General features: G+C 42.4%; 1 protein-coding gene across 16 annotated transcripts in view; it reads left to right on the top strand.

The window, feature by feature from the left end:
• The window catches only part of CELF4 (CUGBP Elav-like family member 4), a 700257-nt gene that overhangs the window by 435776 nt on the left and 240547 nt on the right, over positions 1-23934 (top strand). The window lies entirely within an intron of this gene.

Here is a 23934-nt window from a genome sequence, read left to right as displayed (position 1 = left end):
ACCCCAAACCATGCCCAGGTATTAACTGTGAGTGCTAGCTGGTCAGGGCTGGCAGTGTGCCAGTCCACATCAGTAACAAAACGATAGGGACGACAAGGGAAAAACACCTGAGCCCAAACTGCCTCCTTGGACAATGCGATGACCATGGTGCTTTGACCTCCCTCAGCTTACAAAAAACAAGCTGCTGGCTCTGGCTTCATGCTGACTGCTGCTGATAAAAGTGTAATCAGGGAGAAAGTGAAAAATTGGTAAGAAAAAGAGGTTAACCTGTGTGATGTCTGTGAACCAGCCAACATCTTACTGCATCAGTTTTGCCACCTGCTGATCAGCTGTGATAGTTGGGCAGGAAGGCTGCATTCAGTTGTGTTAACAAGGCTCTTCAAGATATGCAGGGAGAGGACTGTAAATGGAAGTAGTTGGGAGGGGCCAATGTGTTTTGGGAGAATACCTCACTGCAGTAATGTTGTGGCTCTGCAGTCAAACATTCAGATGTCAGGGAAGGAGGTTAAGGTGGCTTCTGTCATCTTAACACTGCCTTCTCCTGAATGTGCAGCATAAGGCTGTCAGCCTAACCCTCACTTGGTAGAAGTCGAGTAACTCCACTGAAGTTTTAAAAAGTCTGAAATTATATTGTGTTATTCTAGCAAAGAAACAGCACATTACAGTACTGAGAAAATAAGCTGACATCAATGGATCTGTGCAGACTGACACCAGATGAACAGCTGCCTTTTACAGCAATCACAGGCTGGTTTTCCAGATAGTATGATATCACTTCAGGTGAGTGTTTCTGCAAACCTTAGCTGTTGCCATGCTCTACAACCCATTTGTCTCCTTGAATGCTCACACTGGTTTTGCTGTGTCAGAGCAGTCTACGCTATCCTTATCAAGTTAGATGGTTTATCTTCTCACCATGGCTTGTATTCTAATCACCTGGGCACCTACATCCAGTCTGAATTTGCTTTTGAAACAGCAGGGTAGCCTTACGGATGTACAATTCAGGGGGATATGGCAATTCCATTACTGTGAAGCTCATTTACTGCATACTTGGGTGGTCTATATACTTTAGTAAATTTTCACTGTTTATCCTGCAGCTGTGAATAATCTCCTGAGTGTGGTTCTGTTCCAAATAGTTTTTCATCCCATCCTCAGCACCACCATGCTAGAGAGCCTTCCAGTCACGCATTAAGCAATATGACCAGTTTCTCTCCAAAGAGCCTCTTCCAACATTTTCTTCTTAGGGGGACAAATTTAGGTACACGATCACTTTTGTTCCGTTGGTTTTATTTTTGAAGTCTGTCTCAATGTCTCTTCCTGGAGCGTACAGTAGAGAAGGCAAGATGAGAAAGTGTCCCTAGTTCTACAACTAAAAGATATCTGCAGTCTATGATGGATGCATTTTTTTGTGAGACCTGCTTCTGCAAAGCCCCTGAGAAACTTTTGGGCTGTTTCTGATCTGACACTGTCATTCAGTGTCTCTTAGTCCAGTGGGAAGTTGTTCTTCATATAGCTCCAGGTGAATATGCAGGATATTTGGAGAAGTGAAATTAATACAGGCTGAGGAACGCCATAATGGGCCTCTCCTCCAGAGCTCCACAGAAGAATTGGGGGACTTCTGGCCCAAGGGGTCAGGCTCACAAAAAGTTGATCATTCCACAGGAAGAGAAAATGGAGTGGAGACAATATGCATCTCTATCTCCACTCCTTGTTCCTTCACTCCAAAGGTGTAGGAACACTTTGCAGGAACAGAGTTGGCTCAGTAAAACTGAAGTGTGCTAACACTGAGTTCTTCCCTCACCAACAGCCTCATCAAATAGCCCTGACAAGTCTCTTAAGTTCTGCCAGAATTTGTGAATTGTGGAAGTTTATTTGGGACTGAGATAGTCGCCCATGGCTCCTTTAAACGTCAGCAGAGAGGAAAAGTTATTCCAGGTGGTAGTTCATCTCCTTGAAAAAAAGACAGGGTAACTGACTTCTGGAGGAACCTGTGTTACTCTACAGAGCTGTGGGACACAAGCTGTGGCTTGGAGATGAAGGGCTGAATCTCAGCTGTGGCCCCTTTTGTGGGATCTACAACCTGGAGAGCAGAACCCATGGTTCTACCTCGGGCGAGGTTTAAGAAGAGAAATTCTGTAGGGAGGAAAGGAGTGCATCCTCATCCTGGAAGGAGCTGTGGAGAGGATGAATTAGTGTATCCCTATCCAAAAGAGCTCAGGTACGTTTGAGGATGGGGAGGGACTGTTGTGGTGAGTAGTTGAGTCCGTCTATCCCACTGCACAGTCAAACAATGGTTGTGTCCTTCTCCAGACACCAGTGATGTCGCCCCACAGGATATCCAGCTGCTCCTTTTATATGAGAAGAGGAGAGGGAGGAAAAGGGGGGAAATGGGAAGTCAGGAAAATTATTTTGAGCCATTACAATTGAACCCAGACAGTATTTGGATGTGACTGCAACTAAAATGGAAGGTCTTTTAGATGTAGAAAAGAAATCCTGGCTCTTAGAGTCCGTGGAGAATGCAGTATTCAGTAACCACAGAGGCAGCCATACATTATAAATACATCTGTAACTACTGAGATAGGTGTGAAAATGTAATTAACTGGAAACCTACTGAGTTTAAATGGACTTTTAGTTGTTTCAGGCTTTTTTTTTTTCCTTCTTCTTTAGCCCTCCCTCCTCCCATTCTAAAGTTAAGTTTAGACTTGTGGGTCCTCTAACTCCCACTGGCACAGTGTAATTTAGCAAAGGTTGTTCCAGCCGAATTTGAAATTAATAATTTCAAATAGGCAAATCAATGATATTTAAAAGCTCCCTCCTGTGTGTTTGTACAATCTGCACAGGTATAAAAGCTAATCACATCTTGCTGGGGAAGAACATTTGTTATCGGTTTTAAGTAGAGCTTGGCAGTTTGGCGGGATCAAACACCATGTTTCTTTCCAAAGTGTGTGTGTGCCTCTGTAATTTAATATTTCTCATTAACTTAGTGCTGGGAAAAGGTGTCAATGCCGACAGGGAGAGGCCAGACATCCCCATGAGAGACCATCTATTTTGTGTCACCATGAGATCTGCAAATAGAAGGAAGGGGGCATAGAAGGGATCATGTAGGATCAGAAACAGGAGGTTAAAAAATAAAGTTTCTGAGGGTATTGCTTTTTTGAACAAGGAAGGGCTTGGTTTGGCTCACCTAGAAGACATTCAGGAGGATGCCAAAACACAGACTTCCTTCAAATATCTCTGCAAATGCCATATTAGTTCAGGTCCAGCACTACTTGTTGTCCTTTGTCATGATCATAGCACTTTCAAATATCACACACCTCATGAAAAAATACCAGAAAAAATTGCAGACTCTACATTTTTCATAACAGCATTTCTTTCTAACACCAGTAATTTACTTTTACTGCCCACCTGGAAATAAGAGATTGTAAAACCACTCCCCACATTTTCCTCTATTTAGTAAAATTTTGAATGCTATTACTATCTGAAAATCAGAGAATCAGAGAATCAGAGAATCATAAAATTGTTTGGGTTGGAACGGACCTTAAAGATCATCTAGTTATGAATAGTACCCCCTTTCTAAGTCCTCAAAGACCTTCAGCTGCAATAATTTCTTGCAGCAAGGAGTTCCATAGGTCAACTCTAGAGAAGACAAAATATATGCTATTTCTATGCCAACTCCAATGTATAATTTATTTTCTGGATTAGTATTTTGCCTGTGCTTCTACATGAAAAGATCCTATTCAGCCCAGTGCTGTCTCATACAGAGAAGAAAAGCCAGCTGGCTGTGCTGAAATACTCTTTCAAAAAGTTCCAAGAAGAAGGAAGAGTCTCACATTTGTATTCTCCTTGCAACATCTCTTAATAATTTAATTCCCATTAGAAGTGCCTGTGTTGTAAGGGGGAAAGATTTATAGAGAGATTTCACTCCAGGTTGGGTTTTTGTCTTTCTGTGTTTTCTTGGCATTTATCATGCATGTTTTAATTTGGATCTGAGTCTTGCTACCATCTGGTCATTATTGCAAAGAAATATTCATTTTCTCTGAGTGACATGGGCTTCATTCATCATGGAACTAGCTGATTGCCCCTCGGTTTTTTTTTTCCTATTACTTGGAATGAAGTCTGAAGATACTTAGCACCAGACACAGCAGTAGTCAATAAAGTTTGCAAAGTTAGAAGCAGCTGGTAACTGGGCATAGGAAAAATTAGGAGACACTTTTTAAGCTCTGATTCTTCCACTCGTTCCCATACGTCATGCATGGGAAGTGCAGCATTAGAGGCCAAGGCAGCGTTGCAAAGGATGGGAAATGAACTGATGACTCCATTCCCCTTCTACTATTGAACTGTGAAGTGCTGTCACCATCAGAGTGAAACTTGGAGGTTTTTGCTGTCACCTAAACACAGGGAAGACAAAAAGGAGACAATTTACCCCAGAGGAATGTTGCAACAGCTACGCTCTGTTTCTCTCACAAAAGGAAAATACTTCCAAGAGTGACAGCCTCAGAAGCAGTGCGAGTTCTTCATGGAAAGGTCTCAAAAGCCGTAACTCAAGCTTTGAAGGGAAATTAGATATGATCACTTTTAGGCTCCTACCATGCAAGAGCCTTCCGTGGATGCCTGTCACTGCAGACAATGGGCACAGAAACTGGGGAGAAAGCAGAGGGACTCTTAACTAGTTTTAGGGTTATTTGCCATGTGCAGTGACCCACAACCACATCTGCTCATCCTTTGCAACTAAATTGCTTGTGACTGTTCCTTCCCTTCCCTGGTACTTCCCACATCCTGTTGTGTAGATCCCTGTACTAAGCCTTCTTTTGTTCTTTTTGTTGGCAAACACTTCTGTGTAGCAGTTACTGCAAAGAGGGGGGCTGCCTGTGTGATGGGGAGGGCTGTGCCTTGGTGTCTGCAGGCTGTGAAAGCCAGGAGTCCATCAGGGGGTTGGACTGGGCAGCCTGAAGGACTGACATCCTTCAGCATCATCATTTATGTACCTCTCCAAATGGGGTAGAGCTAAAAAAAGGCCAGCCAGGGGCAGATGGCAACTTGGGATCAGTCAGGAGCAGAGACAGATGGCAACGTGTGACCAGTTGGAAGACAAGTTATTGCATGAGATTAACTGGAAATGGATGGGAATTGTAAAATGGGACTGGTTGGGAGTGTAATTCTGTGCAGTCATTTGCAAAGAGCTGAAAATTAGACCACCATCCTAGCTCCCCTGGCAGTCTTGGACGTATTTATGTTTCCAAACAGTGCAGAACCACACAGATCTGCAGAAAGCAAAGTGATCTCCCAGGGATAAGATCTGGCCAACATGATCTCACTACGACCTCTGGATTTGGATCTAGAGATTAGCTTCTCTTTTGGAGAGAACAGGTCTACTGGTAGCAAGCATTGCAGTTTAGTGTTCATCAACAGTTGTCACTGTGCCCAAGGAAATATGTTTAACAGTTTTTGGACACACAGCACACTCTGTTGCACCATGTCGAGGGTGGTTTCAAATGGAGCAGCCAACAACTGGAGAAGGTGATAGAACAGCTTGCTTCAATTTGGACCATCTGTGACAGTGAGATTTTGGGGTTATGAATACTCAGCCTTCCTCCAACCTAGCAAGGCAGAGTGAGAGAGAGAAAGAAAGTGGGAACATCTGTGAATTTGCTGGAGGGTAAAACCAAGCTGCCTATTGGGTAGAGCATCATCATAAACACTGAAATGACCAGGAAAAAAAATTGTTCTCAATCAAAATTATTTTTTACTCTTCCTAATAGGTGGCTTGTTTGGAGGTTTTGCTCCTGCTCAAAGTGATTTGAAGTTGGTCAGGTCCCATTACTCCTAGTGAAATCTGTTATGATCTATTCTAACGCAGGCAGGAGGCTAAGCATAGTATTTATTTATTTATTTGACATCAAAGAAGAAGAGCAACAGAATCATCCAGCGGTAAGGGTAGATGGGTAGGAAAGAACAGGGGCGAGAGAGGCAATAAAAATAGAAGGCAGTCCAGATGTTGACTGCACACTAAAATACTGCCTTTCCTCTCTACTGATAGCACCGAATGTTATTTTGTTTCTTTGGAATTCATTTTCTGAAAGTGTCTGCATGAGGAACATCTGCTCCCTCAAATCCAGACCTACAATTTGAATAAATTATCAATATCTGGCAGAGCCCGTTATTAATGGCTAGAGTTTTATAAGATTCTCCAGTATAATAATAGCAAAACTAGTGGCTGGCATTCCTCCCAGAGGGACTCTTATTTGTCCCATTTTATTCTGTTCTGTTTTCTTTTCTTTTCTCTTTTACTCTCTGAATCTGAGAGTCATCAGTTGATTTTTACCATAGAGCTTGGCTCAAAAAAAAAGGGAAGAAAAGGAGAAAAGCCATTAATATCCTATAAATCAAAAAGAAAAATGACATCCTCAGATACAAAAGACTCCCTTGAGTGTTTTGTTATTATTACCTGTACAAGGTTGGACATGTGGTTTCAGAAACATCTTCTTCCATCAGGAATCATCAGGTAGTAAGATTTCTCACTTCCATGCAAGAGATGAGTTTTATTAACTTCCTCTTCAGCATATACCCTGGTAATTAATGATGCAGAGCACCTTTGAGGTACTCTAATGTAGGCCGTTTATCAAAAAGTGCAACTGCATAGAAGGACTATGTTCCTTCAATATGATAAATCCAAGCGCGTGCTTGGGTGTTCTACATCTCTCTTTTAAGTACAGCCACTCCTTATAATTGCAGGGTTTGACTTTCATTGCAAGTTCTGAAAAATCACCTTCTGGCGGAGAGGTCCTCCCATGCACGTGCGGATGGCCACGCACCAGGAAAAAACTCATCACTTCCCACAGTCAGCAAAGCACTAAACCCATGGGGAGACCATGCAGCCTAATTTTTGGTGCCACTCTGTGGAGCCTGTGGCAAAAGTCATTTGTCTGTGAGTCTTCTTTGTCGGTGGGGACGAAGGAGAATCCAGCAGGGTACCTGCATGGAATCTCTGCCCTCTGCTGTCCCCTAGAACTGGCTTCTACTGCTTTGCTCTGTTTGTTCCCCAGAGTTTAGCACTGGGAGATGGCTGTTATGAGCCGTAGTGCAGAGTCAGGACCTGCACTACGGTTCAGGTAGTGTGCCACTGAAGTCATCATTGCATGTCTGAGCTCTTGGCAGGATTAAACCAATTCTCCCAAACTATCTGCAGAAAGGATGGAGATATTTGGCCCATAGATATGCCCATTGCAAAAAGGGCAGAAAAGCAGACTTCAAGGTGCTTTGGATTAAGTCCTAATGCAAAAGTTATCATATAAGAAAAAGAAAAATATAGAAGATAATATAATCATGTCAGCAAATACATGGAGCCTCCAGAGAACTCCACAGGTTGCCCTTTGTCACTGTGATTTGCCTAAAAAGGCTGGTGTTAACCCAAACACAAGGAAAGGCAGATTTCACAGGAGTCTTCCTCACGTGTGGGTTCTGAAAACAGACCTGAATCAAGCAGCACCCTGTTTCCAACAGATCCCACTGACAGCAGAGAATGACTCTGAATGGTTGTGTAGGTCCTACAGGTGTGGATAAACTGATGAGACTGGCAACGCATCCCCAAGTACCCAGAGGGCCAGGGAGTCATCAGGACACAGGCACAGTCCTGGAGAGGAGAGTCACTAGGGCAGACTCTGCACAGTATCCCTCTCTACACTGGTAGGCAGAGATTTGGGGTGTCTCTTGGGATTCCACATGCCAATATTTTCATGTAAAATGCTCCTTTAGCCAAACAGTGGTGGTCCCAAAAGCCACCCCTGAGGAATGCCACCCAACACTGCTCTTCAACTGGGCACCGAAAAGACTCAAGTCGTTTAGTGCAACCATACAGCCAATTCCTAATTCACTGAGTGGTCCATCTGTGAAACCCATGGCTCTGAAGTCTAGACAATGAGGTTCTGTGGGTCATTGTCAAATGCTTTGCACAAATCCAGGTAGATTATGTCAGTCACTCTTCCCTTATCCACCAGGGTTCTCATCCAGCTGTAGAAGGCCATGAAATACGTCAGGCACAATTTACCTTTAGTGAAGCCATGGTGGCTGTCACCTATCACCTCATTATTTTCCATGTGCCTTAGCATAGTTTCCAGGAGTATCTGCTCCATGATCTTTCTGGACAAAGAGATCAGCCTTCCTTTTTTTACCTTCTTATTCCAGTCACTGGGAATTTTACCAGGCTGCCACAACTTCTCAAAAATGATGCATGGTGTCTTAGCTACTTTGCCTACTGGTTCTCTCAGGACCCACGGATGCACCTCATCAGGTTCCATGGACTTGTGCACCATCAGGTTCCTTAGATGGTCTCAAACTTGTACTTATCCATGCACAAGCTCCTAAGACAACCCTGTCCTTAGGACAAGTTAGCTGTGTTTCACCCAAAATTGGTCCCTGTGAGCAGAGTCAGTCCTGAACACATGAGCTGCTGTGCTGCCTCAGTGAAAAGCTCAATCTCATGCAGGGATGGTGAAGATGAATTAGTTAATTATGTAAAGTGCTTTGGAGATGAAAAGTGACATCTGAGTGCCAAGTATTACTATTAATAACAAAACATATACCACCTACCAGGTATTATTTCTTCTTTTCCCCATAAAAGATGTAGTTCTGAAGTTCAGATTACACCAGCAAAAGCCAGAAGGAAAGCATAAGATTTTCAGCAAAGTATTTCAATCTAAGCAATCCAAAATTCAGAGGAGCTCATTTTCTTAGGTTCTGCCTGTATTACCGCCTCTGTACTGCGCTATCCCAGTGCCAATATGAAATCCTAACAGATCACAAGTCCTGCACAAAAATCTGCCCTTCCTTATTCTGGTGTTTTGTGCAGACATCTGAAGCACTGTGTTCAAATTTGAGGAAAACATCTCTGTAAGATTTACAATACAGTCAATTCCTCCTCTCTTACATCTCTTACATACCTACTTAAATTAAAGCACGGGTTTTAGGCTTGAGAAAGCTGGGTGCCAGATTCTTGGTGAAGCCCCAGTTTTACTGAGAGCCAGAGGGAATGGGAAGGAGAGGGAGTGGAGAAATTTTCTCTGAAAATTCAACTTCACATGAAATTCCAGATTGTGGCATATGAAATGAGAAAAAAAGATTGCAAAATAGGAAATTTTGTATGTACCAAGCAGGATATAAACTACATTTCAGACTTGTGCTGGTATTTAAACCTGTTTGGTATGTTATTGCTGGGTCACTTAAAAACTGGGCCTCGGTGGCAAAAGCAGCAGGTCATTATTGATTTTAGTCTATTACAATGTTTCAAAATAAAGATTCCAATAGTGTTTTGTGAGACAGCAATTAAGTTACAAACTCTGCTGTAGCAATGTGTCTTATTTAAAAAAAGTTCATATATGGCAACCAATGACAGTATTAATTAAACAACTCCAAACACTGCAGTGTGTTTCTGCAGGGGGGAAGGAGTTTTCTTTTCATGCACCATACAGCCAGCCAAATGTAAGATATTTTGAGAATGAAGCAATTTGTTGAATACACATCTTTGTCCTCTCCCCCTCCTTTTCCTCTCTCTCCTTGCACAAAATTTGAAGGCATTCATGTAAAATGGCTCTTAAGAATTTCACACACAGTTTTATTTATGGTAAATTTATTATAATAAGGATGTTCTCTGTCATTGTCTGAGAGATCTATTTATTGTATCACACTTTTGAAACTACTGATATTGATTGTTTCAAGAGTTTGCCTTAAAGGAAGAAGGGGAGAAAAACAACAACAAAAAAAGCCTCACGAATGAAAAGAAATGGCCATGTTGCTATCAATTATTTCATAATGAGATATGAGGAGAGAATTTTAAACATTATCTCTAGCAATACAGTTGAACAAACAATATATTTACTGGAAATTATACTCCGATGATGAATGGCTTGTTTTAAAATAGAGGCTCCTCTAATGGGGGCCTTTCAGAGGAGCAGTCACACACAGTCCAACTCACAATTATTATTGCATTTTAATCGAAACTGAATTCCGTATGTCTGCCAGAGAGTGAGAAGAGTGAATCCCATTTGCAAATATCTCTGTCCTGATGATCTCTAAACAATAACAAATTCTATGCTGTCCAAAAATATTTTAATGATAACTCCATTTGCCAGTAATTCATCCTTTTCCTCCTGCTACAACCCCCCTTTAGCTTTCTTTCTCAGTGTCCAGGTATATCTTCAACTGCAAAGATTCAAAAAAAAAAAGCTTTTCCCACCGTCACCAAATGAGTGCACCCTTCCCCCGCCACCACCTCATCTTATGTAGAATAGGGAATTGAATATTACTCACTGCAGTTTCTAGCTATGACAGACAGTAATTTACCATTTTATTGTGATTCAGTGCTTTGGACAGAGGCACACATTGCCTGTCATGCTGTGTTCATCACCGACTGTAGAGACAAGCATTGCTTGTCAAATAGTAGAGCCCTTATAATGAGGACACCTAGGTGTAACATAAAAGATTCACAGGCAAAAGGACTTCTTATGGAGGGCTTAAAGCCTCTAAAGCAGTATGAGCTAGTTAGATAACACACAAACTTTAGAAGTGCTACAGACAGATATTTCCCCCTTACATCTATTAGGCATCCCAAAAACGTTATCAACAGAACAATATGTAAACCTTTGTGCAAAGTAGGCAGAGCAATCTATTTGCATTATCTCACCACCCCGTAGAAGGGATGAAAGAGGAGGGGTGCGTCTGTGTGAGTGTGGGACATGCAAACAAAACCGCACAACCTAACCAGGTGTGTGCAAGGGAAAGCAAAAACCTTCTACCTTTCACCTAAGCTGTTGGATGGTCACTAATGAGATTTCCAATGATTTTCATTTGCCTTCATTTCTACCAAGGTTGACTCTGCATGGCATTTTTTTCATAAAGCGAGAGGTAAGGTGGGCCAGCAGGTTATAGCACGCGCGTCACACCGTAAGCAGCTGTCAGGGGGCAGAACACTGACACTTGAGATTGGATTAATCCTCCATCAAACCTAATTGGAAATAATGGACTGGATCCTCAGCTGGGGTAAATGGACACAAACCCAGTGTTTTTCAGTGAGGCTGTCCTCTTTCATGTCTGTCATGGAGCTGCATGACCCGTGTGTGACTCTCCGCCTGTCATTGCCCACATGGCTCCCAAGGTTGGAGCTAGTCCCCTGAAGTTGCATCCCTTTGGCATGTCAGCACCTTCTTGGTCAGGTAGGAAAAGGTGTGCACAAAACTTGACAGTGATGAGGCACTTGAACAGGTTGTCCAGAGAAGCTGTGGCTGCTTCATCCTTGGAAGTGCTCAAGGATGGGTTGGATGGGGCTTGAAGCAACATGGGATAGTGGAAGGTGTCCCTGACCATGGCAGATAGGTTGAAACAAGATGATTTTTATGATCCGTTCCTACTGATGCCTTAGGAAAGACATCAGTACCCAAAGCATTCTCCGATTCTATGAATGTTTGCAGAGCGTGTAGGTGGTACATTGTCTCCTCTGCCAGGTGTGACTCAGGCCCAGGGTTTGCTCAGAATTGCAGAAAGTTCTGTCAATAGGACAGAGCAGAGACCCCACAAGGGTCCTGAGAGCTGAGTGTAAAGCCAGAGCTACACTTGTCTTCAGATACTTGGCCCTGGTGTGTGCTCGAAACCACCTCTGAAGAGCAGCAAGCTCTTCACAGACCGGGGCCCTCAGAGGGTACAATTGCCTCTTGCTTTTTATCCCTCCCTCCCACCCCAGTCTAAGTGGCCTTTGTTAGCTTCAGATTGTGAAGCATTCTTTGAGTGTACACTTCCAAGGGTGAGCAGAGCCGTATCTGCATAAGGGGTCCTGTGTGAAGACCATACACTTGTCTGCGTGGGAGAAGACAGGGTGAGAGGTTCACGAGCCATCTTTTCCAGACAGGTTTTCCTCAGGTTACCCCACAACTGAAAAGCATGTTAATAAACCTACGTCAGATTTCCTTTGGCCAAAGGGACAATGCCTTTCCTCAGCAGTCCTTCTCCTGGATACCCACCCCATGGGAGATGGGGATTTTCTCCCCTCTCGTCCAGGTCCCCTCCCTTTCCTGGGGCAAGGAGACCGAAAGAACAAAGCTGGATGCAAATGCTGCTGGGTGGAAGTTGCACCATGTGCTTTTATATTTTCTTATTTGCACAGTAATGTGAGCACATAAGTTCATCAGTGCATTATTATATGCACATTTTCAGTCTTAGATGTTGTGTTACAGAAATCTGCCTCCACACACAGTTCAGCATCTCATTTTCAGGCAAGGTTATGTTTTCCTTTAAGGGTAGTGAGAAACACAACCAATTTTAGGTAGTAATACTAATTTAGGAAAGTGCATGTGCTAATAAAGGTAGTTTAAATGTATTTAGAGGCTGAGGAGTGCTTGAACTTTAATATTGCCAGTTTCAGATAACATTTGAATATTAGTGAAGCTAAACTGATTGATTGAATTACTTTAGGGAAGGGTGAGACACAAATGCAACATTTTAGTTAGTCTTATTACATTTTAATTTATCTTAAGGGAAATTGTAACTGCTTGAAGATTGGATATTAGAATGCCCAGGTAAATTTTTGCAAAATTTTGCTTTATCACTACGTGCATATGTCACATACTGACATTCATTTTCTAATGCTCTTTCCCATCTTTTGTCCCACTTCTCCTAAAAAAGAAAACAATATGTGAAATTGAAAAATGGTGCTCACTGAGGGGTTTAGAGACATTTGAAATTTGGAATATATTTTAAAGGTCAATTTCAGCAGTAATTATGTTATAATGGTGAAGCTTTTAGAGAATGCGAAACGCAAGATTAATATGTTGCCAGATAAAAAGTGGCAGAAGACTCTATCTTGTGAGTGTGTGTGTGTGAGTACGTGTGTGCATGTCGCACGTGTTGAGCCTTACAGGCTCCACCAACACACCAGGGCAGCTTTCCCAAGCACGAGGAACACCACCACACTTTGTACAGCGAGGAATTAGCAATTTAATTAGATAAAATTAAATATTCTGGTTTACAGTGTGTATGTATGTAAATCTCAGGTGGGTGCTTTAACTGCATGATCATCTATGCAGCTTTATATTTTGTCAGGTGCTCTATTGGCTCATTGTGTGCTCCTTGTTGCCTCATAACCTAATGTGCCTTAGTGTACTCAATCAAAAAAAGAAACCTCTGAGTCATGACAATGCCAAACATCACATGAGTTTTCAGCTCTACTAGAGTGAGTTTTGTAAGAAGTTTCAGATCCTCTGATGGAAATTGCTTCATAAAACATGGTGAGGACTTAGTCAATGTAGCCAACAAACTTATTTGTTACAAACTCCTCTCTGCTGGGTGCAATCCTACCACCCCGGGAATGGCGTTATCCTGAAAACTCAGTCCTGGCTTTTCATTGCTCCGGATTGGCACTTTCATCCCAACAAAGTTTTTCAGTCCTCTGGCTTCTCTTTGGAAATCCAAGCCTGACAGCACATTTCTGAGATGAGCTAAAGGGGTGTATTAAAGCCTGAACACAGAAGGGAGTGTTCATGCTGTTTAGCTGTAGCTATGTGAAGAAAATCCTGTGAAATATAGAGGCCTCTTTGTATCTATTCATTGTATAGGACTGGGATTCCTATTCCTTTTATTTTTAAGCATTTAAAAGTCAGGAGAAGAGGTCTGAGCTGGTTTTCTTTTAGGACCAGTAAAGAAAAATTGGCAGGCAATGAATGTGTACCCAACCAAGTTGGGTGGGTTCTAGGTGTTCTAGGTGGATATCCAGGTTTTTGCTGCTCTCCTTTCACTGTATAGGGAGGCTAAGTGACAAGCTCAGGGTAGGCATCTAACGCTTAGGCACTTAATCCTTAGATGAACCTCATCTATTCACTCCATTTGCATTTAAATTAGGTGCCTAAAGACCCCAGGAAGACAGTAAACTCCCATCTCTCCAGTGACCGAGTGAATATGAAGGCAGAGCCCCCACAGCAAGGGCTATGATTGCTGTGGAAACTGTGAGGCACCTGGCCACTGCAGCAAGGCAAAGTAAAACAATAAAACAGAACATGATGTATAATGAGAGAACTAGTCATTTCCCAAAGCACATCATAAATAGTATATTTACAACATTAATTAAATGTCTGCAACTAAAATTATTTATAATAGAGATGTGAGAACTCAATAGACTATTAGTGAAGTCAACTTGTTTCATTCCAGAAGGACTGGACAAAGACTTATTACACTGTATATGAAAGTCTTAAAGAGTCGCTGGCTTAGAAAAGTTTCTTTCCAAGATGTCTTCATAAAAATAATGAATGTGTTATAAAGCATAGCTTATGAGAGAAAGCCTAGTTTGTCTTGACTCCTCTCTGACATATTTCCCATATAAACAAGGAGAAAAAAATACATACTTGTATCCTAATGAAATAATAGCGTACAGTTTTAAAGAGAGCCCCAGAAAACCTACACACTGGTATCTGTTGTCTTTGAGTTTCTCCACGGTGTGTAAAGCAAGGACCAACTGAAGGCTAACAGGTTGCTGTCATCTGGTCAACAATGCCTACATCTCTACCTGTGAATAGAACAGGATGCTGGCATCCACCCTGCCCTACAGTTTCCCGCACTGATGAGCCATTAGCACATCTCTCGACAGCTTTGGCTTGTGTCCAAGCTGACCACGGGTCCCTACATGAAGGCACACGTCATTCCAAGGACCATTCCCAAAAGCCATGTGAATTAATTTCTGGCAGGTTTGTTTCCTTCCATCCTGATCTGCCCTCCACTGTGTTTCCACAGGCTCTGCATGCTTATGGGTGCTGATACATCCTCCTGCCACACCTCAGGGCTTTAGCACATCCACTCATTTCCAGGCTTTGCAAACACTGCTCTGTTATGTGGGGTTTCTTTCCTGTGACTCTGAGCAGAACCCACACAAATTAACAGGTCTGTTTACTGTGGGTGTGGTCGGAATACATCAGCTGGCCATAGCGCTAGAGAATCATCCCTGGACCTGTTTTATTTAGACATGAAGACATGCCTCTGCTGCTTTTCAGAGGGAAGGAACAGTTTCCAGCAGCAGAAGATCCGTATCTTTGATCATTGATACGCTTTTCTGTTCCTTCTCCAATGGTGGTCTTGAGCTTGGAGGCTCAAGAGCCGGGTACTGAGAGCTGGTCAGGTCTTTCCCTTTTCATACACCAGCATTTACTCACTGGACCAGCCAACAAATGACATGGGAAAGAAAGAGGAGATGTAAGGCCTGTTATTATCACCGCTTGTTTTCATGATTTGGGTAGCCTTTTATGAGGCTGCGAACACCTACCAGCCAGCTATAATTAAAAATATAGTGGGTAACTACCAAACTCCATTATTATTACATTTAATTTTGACTTTCCTTTCCTCTTCTCCTTCCTCCTCCCTCCTTTCTGTGTTTTCACTGAAGTGACTGTACCCACTTCTTGTTTCTTCCTTGTTCTCAAAGTCATGCACTATGAAGATTTCTTTTCACTCAATACACTGAAGGGTAAATAAATCAGGAGAAATCAAGTTCCTCTATCCTCCTCAAGGAACATCCTCCTGAAACTTCTGCTGGTCCTCTTCATTGCTATTGTCCGCTTAATAAACATCGTAGCAAGGCAGTGTCTCTTTGTCATCTCCCTTCAGATTCCAAGACTGTTATGCATTAAAGGTCTGGAGCCACAGGGTGTGCCAAAAGCTGGGTCATATGTTTTGCTATGATGTTTCCACTATTTCAGCTCTGTCTAGAAAGGGCAAATGGTCAATCATCTTCCTGAGAGTTAATGGAGCATTTCTGCAGCAAGAGGAAAAAGTGAAAAAGTTTAAAAAGAGTGGCTTATTATCTCAGTCAGCCAAAATTCACCTGGCCTGTCACCTACCTAGAAGTCTTCATTTTATTTTCTTTATTCTTCCGGATTTTTCTTCCTTTGCTTTCTTTCACTTTTTAAGCTTTCCTTTAGTTCTGTTGCTTCAGTTTCAGACACACACCCCTGTTCAGTTCTCCAATTATAATATTTTGAACTTTAACATTAAAACCAGGATACCTGTCTAACATCTCTCCTGTATGTTTCTAAGCTCTTTGCAGACAGTAATTAACTGAATCTGACAACAATTCTGAAAGTTTAGGTGATTGGAGGCACAGAGTGCCTGAGTGTTCAGATGCTTAATTAGTAGCAGAGAGAGGAAGGGAGCCCGAGAGTCCTGACTCCTCATTCCTTGATTTGACCATCTGATGTTGTCTCACACAAAGTACAGAAAAATATGGATCAGATTATCTCCGTCCCCATCCCTCTTCATCTTATTCTAATTACTTGTCCATATTTAATCAACTTTATCAATGCCAGATACCCCACCAATCTGCTCTGGGTAATGCTCTGTGATACTCTGATTACTCTGTAATACTCTGTCTTCTGGTCCTAACCTTTCCCTTGAGATTTTCCTCCTCACCTGCTGTAGCACCAGAGTGGTTATTAATGATATTGAAGGATCACCTCCAGCTACCTCAACCAGTAAGTCCAGCCAAAGAACTTAATACTTTTCCTTTCTCCATCAGCAGGGACATAGAATCATATAATCATGGAATCACAGAATAATTTGGGTGGAAAGGGACCTTTAAAATCATCTAGTCCAACAGCCCTGCAATGACCAGGGACATCTTCAGCTAGATCTGGCTGTTCAGAGCCTAGTCCAACCTGACATTGCACGTTTCCTAGGAGGTGGCTTGCTGAGCATTGCGGGACTTTTTACTTGTGGTGGGGTTTACAAGCACATCTGGGCTGATTTTTCCCCCAACATGTGCCCAAAGTTTGCACCTTTCCTTAACCACTGCTAAGCACACTCTTTTATCATTCATCATGACAAGTTTAAATTTGTCTCTGACTTCAGGTAGGGACAATATGTTAAGACAAGAAATATATACATCCCTTCCCCATCTATCCCACTCCAGATTTTGCTTTCTAGATTGAGCTCTTGTACTCCCTTTTGTGTACTTGGGAAGGACTGGGGGCCCAGACAGAGAGATGGGGAGATGCTGCTGCCATGATGGGAAGAGCACATGTCCATGGACTCAAGATAGTCTTCACATCTCCACAAAGACACATTTCAAATTACCTTGCCCACAGCTGCAAAGGAAGCTGAGGCAGAGTTCGTGACTGTTTCCCTGCTACTGTTTCTCGACGTGTCTCATTACTGATGGGACCAACCTTCACCTGCCCTATTCAGGTATTGGGTACAGCTGGGGGAAGCCAATCCTTGCACGTACAGAATCCACCTGTCTCAATCTCTGCACTGTTTCTAGTGTTCATCATCCTGCCCCATGCTGCCATCTCCCTGACTAATTAATAAGTGAGTCATCTTCTCCTGTGGCCTCAAAATGCATTCAAGCTGTCAGTGGGACATTTATTTATTTATTTTGTTGTGGTTAAAGGCCTACTCTCCTAAACAAGGAAAGGATAAATAAAATCAACTCAGACAAGGTTATTTCACATTCCTAATTTCCAACACTATTTTTTTCTTTTTCTGCTAAGGTCCCACAATGCTTGTTCGTGTTTTTCCCCTTTCCCTCTCCCACCTGCTAACAAAAAAACAAAATACATTTTCGAATCAAGATAAAGCCATCGAAGAACTAACTAAACATGATTAGAAAGGACCTCTCCTTAATGGGAAAAAAATCATGAATTAGACCTGGCTGCTTTCCAAATATCCCTGTGCAATCAACCAAAGAAACACATTTTAGAAAACAGAATTGTAAAAGTAACTTTGAAGAATTGGTTGCCATGGAAACAGATCTGTAAATACTTAACTGCAAACATTAAGTGACACAGTGATATTCCAGAGCTCAGGATGCTTTAAAAGGATGGCAAATTTCACCCAGCTCTTTAAATAATCAACTCAGCTGTGCTTTGATTTTTCTTCTTTTTTTTCCTTCTCCTTTCTTTTTTTCACACTATTCAGTGCAATCGCATCCCTGTTCTCAGGCATGTGTGATAATGGAAATGCCAGAACTATTTTATAAAAGAGAGTCCTGATCTTTTATAACATGGAAGCAGAGAGGGAGGATGCAGCACCAAATACAGAGTCAGAGCAACCTGTGGAGTTTGAAAATATAGCTCAAATTCATTCTGTTTCCCTATAACTGCAGGGTCAGAAGAAAGCGTGATTGATTGTAGCTTTTCACTGCAAGAAAAACCGCAAACGACCGGCAATTTCTTGTCATCTGCCAGGGAAGAATCAGATGCAAGGAAATAAAAGGGTTATGGGCAATTTTAATTTAAACAAGTGGGCACATTTATGTTGTGCCCTAGCCTTAAATCTTGGTTCAGAGTTAACTCACTTCTAGGTTCCCCAGTACATTTCAAGACCGAGCTCCTGTTGAATTCAGTGGAGTAAGAGTTCCCTGATTCCCTGGGGAGTCAGGGCCCCTCTTCTTTCTTGTCATGGAACATCCATGCCTCATATACTTATCTGGTCCAGTCAAGCAGGTGACTTCATGTGAAACCTCAGGTGTTTGAGGGACAAAACTTCTCTCCCTGCTAAGATCAGAAGAGCCAACAGCATTGGTGTTTCCTGCTAGGAGAACAGTGAGGGGCAGCTGCTGATAGACCTCTCCCTGGCTGCAGGCACTGATTATGGAAGGCTTTTGCAAGCCAGCTTTCCCAAGATTTTGAATGATTGAATTTTCAAACATACTTCAAAAGGTCTACATGTTCTCCTCAGCCTCAGGGAAGGTGAGATGGGTCATCAGAACAACAGTGTGAAGGACATCTTAAGGATGACCATGACCCAGTACGTGGTGAACTGTAGTTATACACCCAGTCCCATCAGATGCCTCTTGATGGCTTTGCTCATCTGTTTAAAGTTTTGGCAATATAGGTTTTGCTGCAGTTTTAAATCCTAACATAGGCAGGTTAATTTAACTTTTAGAACTCTTTTGGGCAAGGTGATTCCTCTTTGGCTTCTGACAGACTGTGCTCAGAGCCTCCCTATGCTGCTAAAGTAGCATATGGCTTTTCCAGAGTAAGGGACTAGGAGAGAGGAGAGGATATTTTCCCACTACAACTCTGCTGTTGGCAAGCATTCGGATTTGAACCAGAGATCCTCACTGCTGAGCAACAGCCTGTGAGTATCTGCAAACACGGGTTTAGCTGTTGCTTTAGGAGGACCTTTAATAACCTGCTTGTTTTCATCATTCTGGTTGGGTTTGAGGTTTTCTCTTCCCCGTGGGCTGGCTGTGTTATCCTACTGAAAGCTGAGCGGTATTATCCTTTAAGCTGATTTTTCTGCCTAGCTTAGGAAAAGAACGGACAGGCAGAGGAAGGAAAAAACATAGAGGCCAAGGATGCAAGAAAAAAAACAGGAGGGGACAGAGAAAAGCAGTTTGAAAGGAGCCTTGATCTCCAGAGTGATCACCTTTTCCTTACACATTTTATTTGCTGGAAGTCCGTACAACTGTAAGAAATTAATCTATTCCCTGTGTAGTCTGGGGGTTACTAAAATGGGCAGTGAAACACAGATAGAGGGATAAACCTAGATATAGAGAAGTTGGCAATCAATTTATATATATAGATATATATTTTTTTTTTTTTTAAGAGGTACCTTTATCTCATATAGCTGAAAAGTTCCCACCTGGATCTCTCCTCTGCACAGCTTGCCTATCTCACATATATGCCATCTGTCTGGGAACCTTTGAGAGAAACCTGTGTGATCTTTGTGGAAGGAAAGTGAGGAAAAGCACATTTTCCTTTGCCTTTCTCCACTCCCTCCTGCTCCCTCCTCTGGATGCATGCTTCAAGGAGATGTGTGCGTGTCAGGCAGAACTCAGCCCAGGGCAGGGAGAGGAAAGGTGGCTCTCATTTGCAAAATCTGCAGTGTTTTCATCCTTGGCATGGTGGTGATGGGGTGGGGGAGAGGAAGGGGGTATGGCATGTCACTTCACTTTATCACTGCCTGGGCTCTCGCCTTGTCATTCGGCACTTGCCATGAATCTAAAGAGAGTTTGGCCTTAATAACTTCACACAAGTACTGCATTGCCAGTGACTTTAGAGACAGGTGACAGCAAGCAAGGAATTATAATGAATTGCTGCAAATGCCTTCTTCACACAAATTACAGTTATTTTCCTCTGAGCCTGCAAGCCTTCCAACATCAGGATTTTGGTTCAGAAGATAGGGTAGGGTATTTTTCTGTATAGGGAGACAGATATACATTTTACCATCACGCTTGGACCCCTTCACCCCTTTCTTCCCCTACTGCCTCCCTGGGGGTTTTTTCCGGTTGGTTGGTTTCAGATTTTTTTTTCTCGCATGCAGTCAGAAAACTGATTTTCCCACTGAAAGCAGTACAGTGCTCACAAGTCACCCTGTACTTTAAGAGAGAGTGGAAAGAAGTTTGGTGCTTGTGGTGACCGCAACAATTTAATTTGGGGTTAATATCTTTCCTTGCCACCTCAGTTGTCTAGATTGGACTGTGAAGGTCCCCTTCTCCACTGAGGGCCATGTCACCCTGGCTGTTTGCCCATCCTGATAGGTGTGCCTTGCTGAAGATGCTCTCAAACAACACTCCTGCCTTCATTAAGGCAGCTATTTTGGTCTCAGTAAGGTGGGCTACTGTTCCTGCAAGCTTTGCTTGGCTGTTCAGCACCCAAAGTGCCCATGACTGGTTCAGGCTGACTGTCACTGTTGCCCGTAAGTACATTTAGCTTTGTTGGGCTGTGATGCATTTGGGTTCTGACTGTTGAAGGAAAGAAGGTAAATGTCACCCAAATAGAGCATGACTTCTTTTAGACTGGCGTTAATGGTCAGTAAATGGCCAGAACATGGCTCATAATCATTTTTCATTTCTCCATCAGTCTCCATCCTTTCCTTTAACAGATATTTTTAGCAGTAGTGAAGTGATACAGTCCTTGGCATTTCTAAGAAGAAATTGTCTGCACAGACAGGTAAATTGCCCTAAAATCTCCTGGGTGCTAACACATAGCCAAACCCTCCATCTTTAATGCTCATCCTGGAGACGTCTTTGCTAGAGTTCAGACCACAGCTATCCCTGTGCTGAGGACAGAAGATTGTCTTCTTTTGTTGCCCTCTGTGCTGAACAGATGACTGGAGGTGGCATTGTCTTCTCTGTGCATGGGTTCAGGTGATTTCAGTGGTGGTCTGCAGAGAGCAGAGGATGCATGCCACACAGACTCAAGAACAGCCTCCCTTAAGGTGCGAAAATAGAACTATCAGGCAGTCACTTTGTGCAGCTCTGCAAAGGTCACTTCTGTTCTGCAAGAGCATCTTCCAAAATCACTAGAGTAAATGGGAAGATTTATTCTCCCTGCCCTGCTTTTTGTTACAAACTGGGAACACAAGCTAGTTCCTCCAAACGAGTCAGAAGTGTATCTCTAAGTGCACTTTAACCTCATCAACTTTAGGTATTTAAAAGATTCTCTGAGGAGTTTTGATTGAGACCACAGGTCAGCTGAACTCTGTACAGTTCAGGCAGCTTTTCACTCTCTCTCAGCATAATCATCAATACAACGAGGCCTTGCTTCAGCTGTTCAGTTCCTAGATTGGTTTTAAAAAACATTATTTGTGCTATTGTCCATGTTACTTGTTGAGTTAGCAGCTGTCATATGTCAGGATCAACTGAGGGATGAAAATGTTTGGCAGAAATATTTCAATTATACATGGAGCTATTCTTAAGCATTTAAAAGAAAGGGATGTCTGTCATCCAAGCCCATGTTATCCTGGAGGTGCACACTTCCTGCTGCTGCATCTCAGGTGAATTCAGGACAGGTATTTGATCTTCTGTTTTCACTGGAAATGGGTTATATTTTGTGAGGGGTGTTTTGGGAGCAGAGGAAGTCCAGTTACAAAGTACTCTGAGAAACAGGGTACTGAAGAGCAATATTATTAAAGAGTGAGCTATTTCAGTGCAGGCTCTGGGAGCAACATGCTTGCCTTTTCCCTAATCCAGTGTGTCTTTGAGTCACTGCTGACTTGGTTACTGGCAGGGAGAGTCTGTTGCTGCTGGCTCTGCGGTGTCAATACAGTTAAAGGGACACTGCCAACATGCTCTACCTCCTCAGGAACAAAATGTGAATTACAAGTAGTTTCAGGTGCTGTGTTTGCCCTTGAGTATCCTTTGCTGATTTCTGTTGTCTCACAAACATGTTTTGAAATGCCTTTCCTTCCCTTGCTGCAATGTGAAAGCCCAATGACGGACTGTCAGTCACCGAGGGAGTGTTGCAAAGTCCATCCCTGGTGGAAGGGTGATAGTTTCACTTTGTCAGTCTCCCTGTAAGAAAAAGTGTGTGATGATGGTACCCTGCATCATGCACCTTGTCAATAAATTTATCAATTAAGTTTCAAGGCTAGGAAGATATCCCCAGGTAGCATCAGCACCTGCTTTTATGGAGTGTTTCCACACATCTACTGCTGGCCTTTGTCAGAGATAGGACATGCTGCCTGGATCCACAGGCTCTCCCTGTGCAGCCATTTGCAGGCTATAAAGTATGGCATGTTTATTTCTTTACATTTATGTCAAAAACTGAGACAGGTTCTTTAGTGCTCAGATCACAATTTAATTGGGCAGGGTTAGCAGTTAAGAAAATCTATATTTAACTTGGAGGTGACTAAATATTACTGGTGCCATCTCACAGGTATCTGATATTTCAGTTACTTTTGTCTGTGGCTCTAAAATCAGGAAAGAACCTGCAGCAGCCTTGTACTAGTGTAATCACACTGGATGGAAGTGTGGGCGCATGGTCTGAAGTTATCCAGCTATCAAAGCTTATGAGTTGCCATCCACCTTTTAGGCTCCTTGTGGCTTCTTCTGCCTGCATGGGTGGCAGATCTAAGGACACCTATTTGATGAGTTACATCAGGTCAGCTGAAAGAGGACAATTAAATATGTATGGCACGAAAATCTCTAATATAGGAGCTGTGCATTAAACACTGTGGTGTTAATATGTCCAGATGAGGTGTGAGCACACAGTCAAATTACATCAGTGAAACAGCTAGCTCTGCTACAGTCTTCAAGTTTTAACATTAGTTTTATGTAGAAGAATAGAAAATAGATTTTCTGCAACTGGGCATTAATCCCAGAATCTTTCTGAACCCTAGGTTGAGTCTGAAACTTTTTGAAACACAGTTAAAGCATCAAAAACATCAAAGACATTTGAAGAAACAGTATCTAAGATCAGCACTTTATTTCATGTGCCTGAAGCTTTTGTGATCCTTTAGCTGGTGCCATGTACCTGCATAACGTTTAACCACGGCCTTACTTAAAATAGTTAAACCAAACACTAATATTCCTTTAAGAGGGCAACAGATTCCACCTTATTTTAAAACTTCTGAGTGAACTAAGCAAAAGTGGAAATATCCTCACAGCCTTCTGCCTTTCTCTAACAAAATGAACCCAAATAGGAAAGCTGACTTAAGCAATTACAGTTTTGTCAACATTTGGTTTTGTTCTGGACTGGAATGAAGAGGCAGAATATCAAAACCCATCTTGGCACCAGGAGTTCTGGAAACACTGAAACTTTTTTAGTCTGACATCTTTGATTGAAGAAAAACATTTAGACTTTCCTCAAATTGAAATTCAATTTCCAAGCGGCCAGACCTGAGCTGTCGTGGAGCCTCAGGCAAATGCTGTGGATGGGGGGCACCGTGGGATTTTAGCATGGCAGGGGAGCCCAGCCCTGTGAAGAATGGGGATGTAAGACAGCTAAACTATTGCTCTCACAAGAAATGGCTTTCAGCACTATTACTTGAATTGTGAGAAGATCCCATTTTCATCAGAAGTCCTTCAATTACCTTTTTTCAAACAACAGATAATTATCCCCATTTAAAGGAGAAAATGATACGTGGGTTTAGCAGAGAAAAGGGGACATTTGACCTAAAACACATTCTTGAAAGGTAGAATTAATGTTCTGTGCATTAATTTTGAAGGGGAAGGAAAGAAACTACAAAAGA

Source organism: Corvus moneduloides, chromosome Z (assembly GCF_009650955.1).
Source record: "Corvus moneduloides isolate bCorMon1 chromosome Z, bCorMon1.pri, whole genome shotgun sequence".
Lineage (NCBI taxonomy): Eukaryota > Metazoa > Chordata > Aves > Passeriformes > Corvidae > Corvus > Corvus moneduloides.
Note: the sequence above shows the minus strand (reverse complement) of the source record. Positions and strands in the feature narration are given on the sequence as shown.